Raw genomic sequence first — 13,303 nt, forward strand, 5'->3', positions numbered from 1 at the left:
CATGGATTCAAATCCTTGGTTACCCATAGGCTTCCTGGGGGGACCATGGGCAAGTCATTTAACTCACTAAGGGTATGTCAACACAGCAAAGAAAAACCGGCAGCAGGCCCAGGCCTGCTGATTCAGGCTTACATTGCTTAGGCTGCAGGGTTGTTTCACTGCAGCGTAGACTTCGGGGCTTGGGCTGTAACCTGAGCTCTGGGACCCTCCCACCTCACAGGGTCCTAGAGCCTTGGCTTCAAACTCAGCCCAGGCGACATTAACATAGTAGTGAAACAGCCCAACAGCTCAAGCCTCAAGTCAGCTGGCGCAGGCCAGCCACAAGTGTCTAATTACTGTGTAGAAATACCCCTAGTGCAGGGGTCGGCAACCTGTGGCACGCAAGCCAATTTTTACTGGCACACTGCTGCCAGCTGGGGTCCTGGCCGCAGGCCTCACTCAGCCTGCTGCCAGCCGGGAGTTCCATTCACCCAGGCAGTCAGTGGGCCGAGTGGGGCCAGTGGCCAGGACCCCAGCTCACAGGAGGCCAGGTGGCTGGAACCCCAGATCAGCAGAAACATGAGTGGGGCTGGCGGCTGGTATCCCAGGCTGGCAACAGGCTGAGTGGGGTCGATGGCTGGAACCTTGGCTGGTAAGGGGCCGGCAGCCGGAACCCCAGACCTTCAGCAGCCAGTCCTGGCCATTGGCCTCACTCAGCCTGTTGCCGGCCTGGGATACCATCTGCTGGCCCCGCTCACCTCACTGCTGGTCTGAGGTTCCAGCCACCTGGCCCCCTGCCAGCTGAGGTCCGAGCCTCCGGTCCTGCTTAACATTCCTGCTGGCCTAGGGTACCAGCAGCCAGCCCAGGGCTCTGCAGCCCTTATAAAAATTTTGAGCTTAAAAACTTAAAAAACTTTGTATATTACAGTAATCGTTAAAACATGTATAATGTTAATAAATACATAGGTTTGATTAAACAAAGTAGTTGTACTTATGTGCCTGTGCTTAATTTGTGTTTTCAATGATTTACCTTCTAAAAATATCTTGCATGTCTCACACCCTCAGAAAGGGCATCTTGCACCCCCAGGGTGTGTGGGTTAAGAACCACTGCACCAAACTGATAAGATCTGCATTTTAATTTCATTTTAAATTAAGCTTCTTAAACATTTTTAAAACCTTGTTTACTTTACATACAACAACAACAGTTTAGTTATATAATATAGACTTATAGACAGAGACCTTCTAAAAACATTTAAATGTTTTACCGGCACGCAAAACCTTAAATGCGAGTGAATAAATGAAGACTCGGCACACCGCTTCTGAAAGGTTGCCAACCCCTGCCCTAGTGCCTTTGTTTGCCATGTAATATTTGCCTATGTCCCAGGAGTATAGGCTAAAAATCCATTAATTATGAGGTGATGAGTGCTATATTTTTTCCTTAGATATTAGCAGCTTGTTAGACAGACCTGCTAGAGTGACACAAAGCTGGAAATCAGCGTTAACAACTGAAAACCTGAACTAGAAAAGACAACGCAGATAAAGTATGAAACGACAATAAAAGTATGGAAACATTCTTAACCTAGCCTTCATTTACCATTCAGGTTATTGTCTCCGCCCACTTGCTTGGAGTCCTTCAATTGGGTAATTCCCTGTATATTTTCAGAGGTGCAGTAGCACTTGTCTCATAAGATCTGGTATTCTGAGACATACTGTAGAGGAACAAGTACTAGCAAGTATCTGAATAATGAAATCAGTGATGCACTCCCTGGTCTGACCACTGCTTAGAAATCACATATCAGCTGATGACTATATGCATTCTCTTGCTCTATAGCATTTATTAGGGATTAGAATTAGTGTGTTAGAAAAATATCTGCATACCTAAGGAAGCAGCCAGAAATGAAGTATCAGGTAATGGCTTATTAATGCTTGTTCCAAGTAAGACTGCAGCTTCTGGGGTTTCCTCCCTTGAATTAGCTACACTCACAGTCTACCTTCAGTATGCTGGAGCAATGCCACTCCACTGGCTTATTCTGTATAATATATGTAGAAATGAGGCCTTGCTGCTATTATATACACAGAGGCTAGATAGGGAGTTCTGTTCCCTCTAGGATCATACCCCAAGCCCATCACCATAGCATCACAATGTTCTCAAGTGGGGAAATTGAAGACACAGACGCTGCAAGTCACCTCCACCAGCCATACCACCATTAAATTGCGGTGCTAATGTTTATTGGTTCTGGGCGTCAGACTCCGCTATGGCATCTCTCCCACTGATAATGTTACTCAGTGGTGCCCTCATCCTAGTGAGGAACGGAAAGGACAAATATAAGGGGACTGTTGTCCCCTTACTAACACTCAGTGGGGGTGTTTTGGTTGGGTAGCTCCCAGAACCAAAAGAAAGGGGAAGGGTCGATGGGAAATCAGGACCCTGAGACTGACAGTCCCCAGGGAGAGGCCAATGCTCCAGGTCAGCCTGATTGACAGGGTGGGTAAGCTAATCAAGGAGTCAAGAGGCCAGGGTGGGTCCCGTCCTCAGTGTGAGCTGGAATTGCCTGGGTCAGACAGAGTGGGTCCGAGCTAAGAAGAAAGCAGGGGCCCAAGCTGAGCTGGAGCCAGTCAGAGGGACCAGAAAAGCAGCCCAGGGAGCAGGTCAGAGCTGGGAGCAGAGTCACAGAAGTAGCCCACAACTCCCAGACCTGTGCTGGGAGCAGAGCTGCCAGAGCCAGGGGGGCCAGAGATGCAGCCCAGAGAGCTGGAGGCAGAGCAGCAGCAGCTGTGCTGAGGCAGAGTGGTGGAGTTGGGGCTGGAGCAGTCCGGAGCTGGGCACAGTGAGAAGCTATGGAGAGTGAGGGGGACCCTGGGCAGCGGGTCCAGCTCAGGGTGATGCCCCAGACAAGAGGCTCTGCAGGCCAGACTTGGAGGGGGATCATAACCCCAACAGGGCAGGGTAATGCTGGGAAGAAGGGCCCTGCCACCTAAAGCCTGAGGGTGTAAGGGAAGTTCAGTCTGTTCCTCAGGGCTCTACGTTACCCGCTGGATCGATGGGCAGCGATTGATGCAGCAGGGGGTCGATTTATCGCGTCTATAAATCGACTGCTGAGCACTCTCCCATGGACTCTGGTACTCTACCAGGGCGAGAGGCGCAGGCAGAGTCAACGGGAGTGTGTCAGCTGTCGCCTTACCACAGTGAAGACACCACGGTAAGTAGGTCTAAGTACATCGACTTCAGCTACATTATTCACGTAGCGGAAGTTGTATAACTTTGATCAATTCCCCCCAGTGTAGAGCAGGCCTAACATTCCAGAGACACTGGTTGTGATGTCCCTGTGCCACAGAGTGAGGTGATGTGTTTTCCTTTAGCCCTTCCCATTTTTTCTTTTGGTTGCTGTGTAATAAAATTGTATTTGCTTTGAACTGTATGCAATGATCAGTGGGTCAGGCAAGTGTCCAGTACGGAGAGAGCACTCTGGAGTGGGGACGCCCTAGCCCTCCCCTAACTGACCACAACAAGGTTGGGGGGGTCAAGCCCCCAGGAATCCTGGGCCCAGCCTTGCTGAGGTTACCAAGACTCTGCCACACAGGAGAGTGGAAGGGGAGCCCTCGAGGGTAAAGGGAGTGGGAGCGAGCATTCAGATTTTTCACCAGCCCACTTCACCGGGGTAGTGTATAAACCTGGAAAGTTCCCCACAATAGCAAGACCATTACCCTGCTTGCATGAAGGCTCATCTGTTGCAATATGGGAAAAGCAAGCCAGTTGTAGATGGGACCCGGTGCAGTGGTTCAAGCACTCAGAGTTTGCTTTTTTTATCATCATGAAAACAAATGGCACTTTGTTGCCTCATTTCTTTGTTTTCATCACACCCCTGCTTGCCTTTGGGCCTGTCCGCAAAACCTGGCTGTGTAAAGAAAGCATTGCTTGAAACCCTCCTCAGTGCCCTCCAAACAGCAGGAGTGGAGGCTACCCCTAATTTATGCTTCAGATCAAAGAGCTCCACCGCCTGTGAGTACATAGGGCCTGTTCATTTTGGAAAAGAGTAATTTAAGGTCCATTTTGTAACATTTGCTGACAGAAGAAAGAGGAAGGACCATAAGAGATGATCAATGCTTAGCCCTGTCTTCAAAGTGATTGGATAAGCTGCAGAAAATGAACCAGTAATCAGGGCCCAGGAGCCTGGATAAAAGCTGACAGAGGAACTGCATTTTTTCCTAAGCAAATATTACCCAGCTAATGGCTGGGTTCAGAAAGGTCCCAGTTCTTTGAGGAGAAGCAACAGTTCACCCACCCTCATGCCTGTTAGGCAAGACACAAGATTTAACATCTTTTGTGGAACTATTGTAATGAAAAGCTTATAAACCTTCTGTCCCCCCAAAACACTGGGAACAGTTATGTTTCCAGAAGAAAATAAGCTACAGTTTGTTAATAAATACACCCTACGGAAAGATATTTACACCACATTAAAATTATTGGAGAACATTTTCTTTTGCTTCATGATGAGAACCTTCCATTCCCACATAAGATGTTCATGTGTTTTTGATGTTGTACAGTTGAATATTCAATTCATACTGAACTCTTTTGGTGAATTTTTTCTGTCACACACCTCTCTGCTGTTTCTTGCATTCAGTTAATACAGAAAGAATTACATGAGGTAAATGGAAGGTTCCTGCTGTATAGGTTGATCAGAGGGCCTTTTTCAACAACGATAATTGAAAAAGCAGCAGCCCCAGTGTTTAGGACAGTGAACTTGCCATAAGAACTAACAGGGCTCCATATGGGCAGACGAGTCTGCTCCTGGAGGGCTCTTGGCAGGATCAGACTCTTAGCCTCGATTACAGGTGCTGGCAGTATTCACCCCAGCTAACTTTTAGAGGGGACCATATGTGCTAGCAAAACCTTCAAGGCCCACTTGTGCAATAGTGCTACTCGTGTCAGTAAGGCTCACCAACATGAGTAAGGGATGCACAGTCAGGTCCTAAATTCTAATAGCAAGATCCATGGTCAAATCAAGTTTAACTTAACTATGAGCTATTACAGAGGAACCAAACAGAAGCTTCTTCAAACTGGAGTTTTTTGCATGGATCACAGCAGCTTTGTGTTTCTTTTTTAACATACGCCCTGCCACAATCCAATAGCCACAAGCACATACTCCCTTGTAACCAAACAAACTCATACAGACACAGTGACACCTGTCTGACACAGCCCATCTGAAGCCTGGCCTCCAGCAGTGACATTAGCATTCAGCCTAAGCAGCATTGGCAGTTCTGGAATATCATTCTAGGAAGGACTGCTAAGCTTCCCACCCATCCTATGCCAACACCAAAAAACCCACCACTTCTGAAGCATGTCCACTGTGCTTCAGTACGTCCTGGTTAGGAACAAATTCACTTCCCTCAGAAGCTTCCATCAGGTGGCACTCCTTCCTAATTCGCCTTTGCCTCAGTCACCCCCATCTTCATATCTTCTTACCTGGGCTGTTCTAATTAGGTCTACCTTGAAGGCTGGCAAGTCCACGCTAAGTGAAGGAGCAGACAGGAGTGCATCAAACCCCAGGTGAAAGCCAAGGAACTGGTTGCTGTATATATAGCTCTATGATCTGAGTTTCTCTGGAACATGAGAACTTGACATGTGAAGGGAACACCTGGCAGAGCTTTGTCAGTCCTGGGCCCACAACTCTGGAATTCACTCCCTGTGGAAATATAACTGAGTGCAGAACTAGAAGGAGATGGAGATTAACTTTTCTGTCCAGACCCTTCCAAATCTTGCTTTCCCAAAGGGCTAGCAAACCTGAAGTCAGCAGGCAAGCCTGGGATTTGGGCTTCTCTTAGATCGTGAATGTCTCATCTTAAGTCTTGTAAAGCATCCATGTACCAGGGCATCTAGTAACAACAGCTTCTGCCCACACTCCTCCATGCTAGAAGACATGGGTCTGCCTCCAAGGAATTGGTTACGTAATCAACTCTTCTAAAAAAAGAAAAAACCCAAATTCTGACTGTATATGTCTGGCTTCATATATGGGTGCCCATCACTGTTGTATGTATGGACACTGAAATTTTCTTTCTGGTAGGAGATTTTACTATTCACCCGCATGTCCATGTTTAATTCTTTTACTGAAAGGCAGGATTCCACTTGGAAGGATATGATGCATCTCTCCTTAATATACGAAGCGGCACAGCACAAAGGCTGGGCCCAGCTAGTGTTTGAGGTTTGATAGTGGAGGAGCTGGAGCTGAACTTGCTAGTACCCTCACCCTTGTTCATTTATCCTTCTTATAGCTCCCTGTAGTAGCAATCTGAGACACATACACTGTTACCTTGCCATAGTGGAGTAGAGAGGCCAAGCTGTCTGCTGGGGAAAGCATCTGAATGATGAAGCAGCACCCCTGTCAGTTTCTAATCTCCTGTGGTAGCAGCATCTGCTGAGTTGATGCTGCAGATTTCAATAAGAGACTATTCGTATTAGGCAGAGAGAGACAGACATAGCCCAAAGGTCCCCATGCCATTTAACTTGCTCCTGATTTCTAAAAAACAAATGCCATTCACTTTCCTTCGATTTAAGAGAGATTTTTCCAAGAAAAGAAGGCAACTCATGCAATGTCTCTAGTAAACTCTTCCAAGGGAGAAGAACAGATGTACTTGAGGAACAAGTAAGCTGTTTGTGGCACTGGGGAAACGGGGTTCTAAACCCTAGTTTTAGGGTAGGAGTGGAGAGCTACAGTATCTGGCCCAAAGCGGAACCAGTCCTGCTTCCTGTAATGTCAATACCAGAACTCCCAGTGACTTCCATAGGAGGCAAGACTCAGGACCCCCCAGAGGATTCAGGGGGCCTGGGGCAAAGCAATTTCAGGGGCCCCTTCCATAAGAAAAAAGTTGCTATACTATAGAATACTATATTCTTGTGGGGGCCCCTGGAGGGCCCAGGGCCTGGGACAAATTGCCCCACTTGCCCCCCCGGCAAGACTGAATCCAGCATGCTTTAGCATTTCTCCCTTGTAGGAGAGAGGAGAAATAGTCGTCTCTTTTTCAGGCCATTAGCCAGTTTATGACCCTTACGAAGCGTGGCTTGGAAATCGTTCTGGCCTGTGCTTTTCAAGAAAAAGGAAGAGACAAGTCCTTCTGAGTGGAAATAGCAGCTGCAGAAATTCATTTGATCCCTGTGCAGACAGACACGTCCAACACAAAGATTTTGGACTGAAAGACACAAGTGTCCTCATAAGATCAGTAATGAAAATGATTGTCACTTCAACTCAAAATGACAGAGTTGGAGCCTACTCTGTCTGTGTAACTCTTGTTTGGTTCAAATATGACTTGTGTGCTGCCCTGAACAGGTTGTCCCACTAATTAGCATCCTCTGTCTGTTCAAGCAGGACTGTTCATAGTGAAAAATATATATACACAGTTAAGGAAGAGCTGCCTTGGAGAATGAGTTTGTTTTAGAATTTGACCTCTGCAGCATTATAACCGCCTTCATAATTTCACTAATGAGGTGGCTTTGTATGTATGCTCCTTTAAAGCTATCACAACCTAGCTAACATTGCTATCTGGAGAATGAGTGTTTGGGCTCTCTGAAGCAGCAACCTGTCCTCAGCTTTCGCCTCATTATTAAAATGGAAAATTATCTCTGATACTCCTAGTACTTGACTTTTCTTGAAACACAGATAATTTCTCTCATCCATTGTTAAAATCCTACAGAACTCAGATGCAGCTTTACAGACTTGGTATACATGGTCTATTCACCAGCCCCAGGGCTTGACCCGATGGAAGTCAATAGAAAGATTCCCATTCACATCTGCGGCCTCTGGATCCTGCTCACCGACTAACAGAAACAGGATACTAATGATGACTGGCTTAGGCTGGATGGATCAGATGAAGATATAAGAAAGGTTCATGAATTTCTAAAAATGTTGAAGGGCTCTTTATAATTGACACAAATGTTTCTCATTTGTAGAGGAACAGAGGGTTACCTAGAATGTGCACAGTAAACAGTCCTCCTTTGTCCTACTTCATATCATTATAATCCTTTGCTTGAAGATCTCAGTTCCTGATCCTAAGAGGTAGCCCCCACCTGTAAAACCATAAACTTATGCTCACGTGTTAAATCTGTAGAATGCCAGAAAGCTGCTCTTAAATCAGTCTCTGAACTCATGCCACCTCAATCCCATCTTCTGTAAAGTATGCATAGTTACGTTTACATCAGCGATGCAGCTACCAGAAATCTGACCCTCTAATTCAATATACACTTCTGAGTCAGAGGAACTAGATACTCTCACTCGCCTGAATTCATTAGAGTACATTAGAAATAAAAACCTGGTACTGGTGGGGGAAGGAGGAAATAGTTCAAGCTGTGCCAAGGAACAGTGCTGCATTCTTGCGCAACAGCAAAATCTACTTAATCACAAATGACAACTTCTGAAAACCTTCTTTGGATTCATCCCTTGCATTTTTCTAGGCCAGCTTGAAAACAAAAGCTTTGTCGTCTTCTTAAAATGCTATCACCTCAGGCATACTAAGAAAAGTGACATAACTCAGGTCTGAAAAATGCCTGTTGGCTTTCAGATTCTCCTAAGAGCCTCTCTTTACTATTCAGTTTGATTCAGACCAGCATGAATGCTACTGATTAACCTTCCGCTATGAATATAGGTCTGAGAAGTACAGATTTAGGATTATATTTTAGGTAGCTCATTAAAACTTTATAGTTATGAGAAAATAGCTTGTTATTCGCCTGAAACATTTCCCTTTTCCCCCTTAGTATGTTTTATGAATTTATAAAGCATTTGCTGTGACATTTTATTCTATAGTACTGTTCAGCTCATTATTTCAGTTTTTCCCCCAGCATGTATTACTTGCTAGATATATTCAGTCTTTCCATCCTTACTTCCTAGTTTCAAATCAAACAATGTCTTCAGACTAGCTTTCAGCTGAAGCCTGAACCCACAGGCACACATTTTAATTCTAAAATAAATTCCTTTTGTGTTTCTCCAAATAACAGAATGCAATCCTGTCCAGAGTAACATACAAGGGAGTGACTTAGCAGGGGAAAGCAAGAGATTCGGATCTCTTTAAATGAAGCTCAGCCATCTCCGATATGCATAACTAACATTTTGGAAAAAAATCAACAGTAGCTTTAGTGCATCAAGAAGCTGCTGAGATTTTACATCCAGAGGCTTTTTCCTTTGACTGGATATAAAATTCTAGGCCTGAAAAATCCTGATGTAGCCATCAATACAGAACACAAATCAAAGAAAGTTCTGCTGCTTTTACTTAATAATTTGGTACATGGGTAGCTAAAGAGTCTCTTGGTGCGGAGAATGTTATTTTTTGAGGGACTGAGTCTTATTTCACACAAGCCAATCTCAGTTGAGAGACTTAATCCTCCCCTTACAATCTGTAAGTAAAACATTCTTCCAAAAAATCACTGTTTATTATCTGCCTTTTCTAAAGAAAGTGGTTCTTAAAAGACACACCTTCTTTGCTTTGCCATTCCCTTAAAATCCATCGACAATGTTATCTTGACAGTCAGAGCCAACATACAGGCAATCTTCCATTGGCACAGCACTGAGAACTAAATGAATACCTGTCTTACTATATTCACTTCATGAAGAAAAATCTCAGGTTCAAAAACGTCTAATTCTGCTTTTTAAAAAAGTCTTTAAAACATATAGGAATATGAGGAATAATTGTTGTGACAAGTGATCATTAGAATCTCTTACAACCTACCTACTCCAAAGAGCTTTTTTCTTTTTACACTACTTTGGTGCAACAGTGTCTAGATTTTGGTCACACAACATGTGCATTTTAGTCACCTCTCCCCTCCCTCAGAGGAGGAAGAGAAAGCTCAGTTAAAAGATGCAAGAAATTCTACATTGCTTAGAAGCTCCTTCCACAGCTGCTGTCTTTAGTCCAATGACATGAAACTTCTTCCCAATTAAAACGAGACCCAAATCATAAGAAACAGGAAAATGAGATGATACAAAAACCCAGCTGAACACCACCACTCTCTTAATCTAAGACAGGGGAAGATGACTTGAGGGATTTAGCTCCTTAGCAAATACAAGTCTGAGCCCCTGTACTGCTCTCTCCTGCTCAGGAGACCACTGCCATGCAGATGTCTCCCATAACAGCTCCCTCCTGGGCACCACACACTGACACAGGCTATTGATTAGCACACTGATGGCACCTACTCGCAAAAGGCAAGTCAATAATAACCTGTTTCATATTAAACAGGATGCATCCTGCCTCAGGAGCTGTCAAATGCAGCTTTAAAGCCCTCCACCCTTTAAAGTTCAAAGAGGAGAGCTACCAAGCATGGACAGTCTGCAGGGAAGTGGGAAAGCCTGTTTGAAGCTCAGTGCAATCTTCTGAGAAGTAAGCTTAAACCATCTACAGTTCTCTCTTTACTGCAAAGGGAAACAAAGACGTGAAAAAGATTCATGTTCATATAGATGAATTTGGTGTCTTAGTTTACAGAAGGTCATCTGACATGGAAGAGATTAGATATGGGAATATCTTTATAAATAGGTATATTTTCTCTCTAATCTGGTTTACTTAACCAGAATCGGAGACCAGACTCAAACGGAATCCAACACAAACAACCAAGCCGTTTAGAGCGCAATTTTGTGTGAAAAGTGGATTTTTGTTTATCGTCACCAATGGCCATTGAAATTGCCAGTACAGCTATAGCAGTTGCTACCTGTCAGCTTCAACTGTTGTATGTTAGGAAACTACCGTTTAAAAAAAAAAAAAAAAGTGTTTTAACAATAACAGGCGAAAGATTTATTTCAAGCCCCCATTTGCTACAAAGAAAGCACTTTTGTTCAGGTGTGGTTCAAGCTGACATGGGATTTGATTAGTGCATTCAGAGCCTATTCAGTCAGCACAAAACATCTTAAATACGTTCCAACAGGCACGATAGCAATCTTAGCCGCAGAGAGCACAGGGCTTAAATTTTACAAGAGCGATAAGATAACCTGTTATCATTTCACTCACTACTACTTTTCCAAACAGCACCCCTGATTGCAATAATAGATAGAAGTATTCTTTTGGACATAACAAGCAAATCCAGCATCAAAGATACATGACAAAAAACACAGACACACCTGGGTCGATATATTTCCATCAGTATAGCACTGAGACACAAGGAATGGTATAGCATCCAATCAGAACTGGTTTATTGTTTCCCTCATAGTGGATTAAGGTAGAAAAAGTTTTATCCCACACTTTGCAGGTGAAATCTGGGCTCCTTTCAAGTCAATGAGTGCTTTGCCACTGACTGCATGGGGCCAGGATTTCACAGATAGTTTTTGAAACATGAAAGTTTCTCATCCTCCAGCCTACCGCTGTTGACACCTTTGTCCTCTTTCCCCCTTCCTGTTCTCCCCACATTACTAGACAGGTGAAAAACATTGAGTCAGGACAATACTCCCAAGAAAATCACTTCCAAATAACAGTTTTTTGGGTTTTTTTTTAAAAAAAAAGGAGAGGAGGGAGAATTCTCATTTCCATCAACACATCCATTTTTAAAAATATCTTCCAAGAAGATTCTATGTATTTTTGCAAGACCCAAGGCTGTAATATCCAAGAAAAAAAAAGCAGGGGTGTGGAGAACAAAAATGTAAAAGTTAAGAGAAAGAAGAAACCACACACAACATTCAAACACTGGCACCTGCAACAAGAAGGACAAATGCCTCCGAAAACAGAGCAGAGCTTAAAACAAACCCAATTTCAAAACACAAGGAGCATATTTTGTTTTTTTAAAAGGAAAAATAAGAGGGATCAAAGGAAGGAAAAATTAGTGGGTGCATCAGAAAGCCAGTTTAATTGCAACACCCCACACCGCAAGTGGCAGAAACAAAGAGACAGAAAGGGTCTGATTGAAAAGAAAAAAAAAAACTCAAACCTTTTATTGAAAAGATGTTTTTAAAAATCATGATTAATTTAGTAAAAGAAAAAGCCTGAGGGGAGAGGGGGAAAGCAGCCCAAGAAGAAAGAAGAAAAAAAATACTCACCAAGCAAGAAAATGTCAGAGGTAAAAATGTCAAAGAAGAAGAAGTGAGCGAGAAAGGGGAGGAGGAAAGAGTGAAAACCAGCCCAGCACACACACAGAAAAGCAGCAGCAGCAGCCCTGGCTACTGCCGCCCTTCCAAGCCACCGCCTGTCCTCAACTCTAGGGAGCGGCGAAGTCACTGACAGCAGCAGCGCTGAGTCCAGCAGCTGAGAGCCCTCCCCGCTGCACGTACCATTGCCGGAGTCGGGGAGGGGGAGAAAGGAGCCCCCCAGTCTCCTCTCCTCTGCCCTGCAGAGATGCTGCGGAGCAGCAACTGGGTGCATAGCTCTGCTCGGCGCGGTTACACTGCTTTAAAAGCCCCCCCGCCTGGGAGGGTCTGACTGTGCCCAGCATCTGGGAGTGGGGAAGTGTCTCTCCCCCAGACTGCTGATGGAAAAGGCCAGCTCCTAGAGGTAGCAAATAGGGGAGAGGGAGGAAGCCCGGAGCAGGGAGGCGGGGTCTGGCAGCTGAAGCTTAGTACTAATCTCTGCTTGATTGTATCCCAGATGTGACCCCCTTCAGGGAGCAATGTAATCACAATGGGACCTCCTGCTGGACTGCCCTGCACTTGCCGTGGGTGGCAATGGCTGGATCCCTTGCAAGAAGGGATTGGCTTGCTCCTCAGAGGAGAGGGCTGGTTAGCAGTGGGGGGCACCCAGCGGGGCAGGCATGCTGCAGGGAAGACGCACAGCTCAGCCCACATAGCCTAGAATTCCTATGGCAAAGAGAAGAGACTCAGTTCCATCCTTTTGCGCACCATGCGCTGCTGGCCTTAGAGTCTGATCCAGAGAGCCCTTACTCACTTGAGCAGTTCTCCTTACTCAAGGTTGTAGCTCGGCTGAAATGAATGGGACTTCTTGCGTGAGCAAGGACCACTGAAATGAGTATGGGATTGCAGGATCAAGCACATGGTGAACAGATTAAAAGGGGCCCAGTGGTGTGAACTTTACTCACCCAAGTAATTTAGGAAAATGGCAATTGCTAGATTGGCTCAGACTCAGGCTCCATCTCTGACCGGGGCCAGCACCTTTTGTTGCAGAAGAAGGTGCGAGATGTATGAAAAAGCACAATTACAGAGTTGTCTGCCTACTGGGGAAGTTTTTTCTTACCTCCTCTCAGCTATACCTTGACTTATGACCTGAAAAATGAGGGTTTAAATCCCTTTTATGTTTAAAATTCCCCTGTGTAAAGGAATGGTAGCTGGCCTGGAGGCATGGCAGAATTTGCTTTTGATTTTTGTTATAATTTTGACAGATGATATCTTTGTGTTTAAGCTATGTTATTTTC

General features: G+C 44.8%; 1 protein-coding gene across 4 annotated transcripts in view; it reads right to left on the minus strand.

The window, feature by feature from the left end:
* RALY (RALY heterogeneous nuclear ribonucleoprotein) overlaps positions 1 to 13,303 on the minus strand; it is a 313,721-nt gene that overhangs the window by 282,521 nt on the left and 17,897 nt on the right. For 2 of the 4 annotated variants that reach the window (XM_075072313.1, XM_075072314.1), the window contains exon 1: positions 11,979 to 12,227. The exons of 1 other annotated variant lie outside the window; for it this stretch is intronic. The gene's annotated coding sequence lies outside the window, so the exon portion shown is untranslated. Of the gene's footprint in view, positions 1 to 11,978; positions 12,228 to 13,303 lie in introns of those variants that run through there. One more of the 4 variants, XM_075072315.1, reaches the window with a different exon arrangement.

Source organism: Chelonoidis abingdonii, chromosome 14 (genome assembly GCF_003597395.2).
Source record: "Chelonoidis abingdonii isolate Lonesome George chromosome 14, CheloAbing_2.0, whole genome shotgun sequence".
NCBI lineage: Eukaryota > Metazoa > Chordata > Testudines > Testudinidae > Chelonoidis > Chelonoidis abingdonii.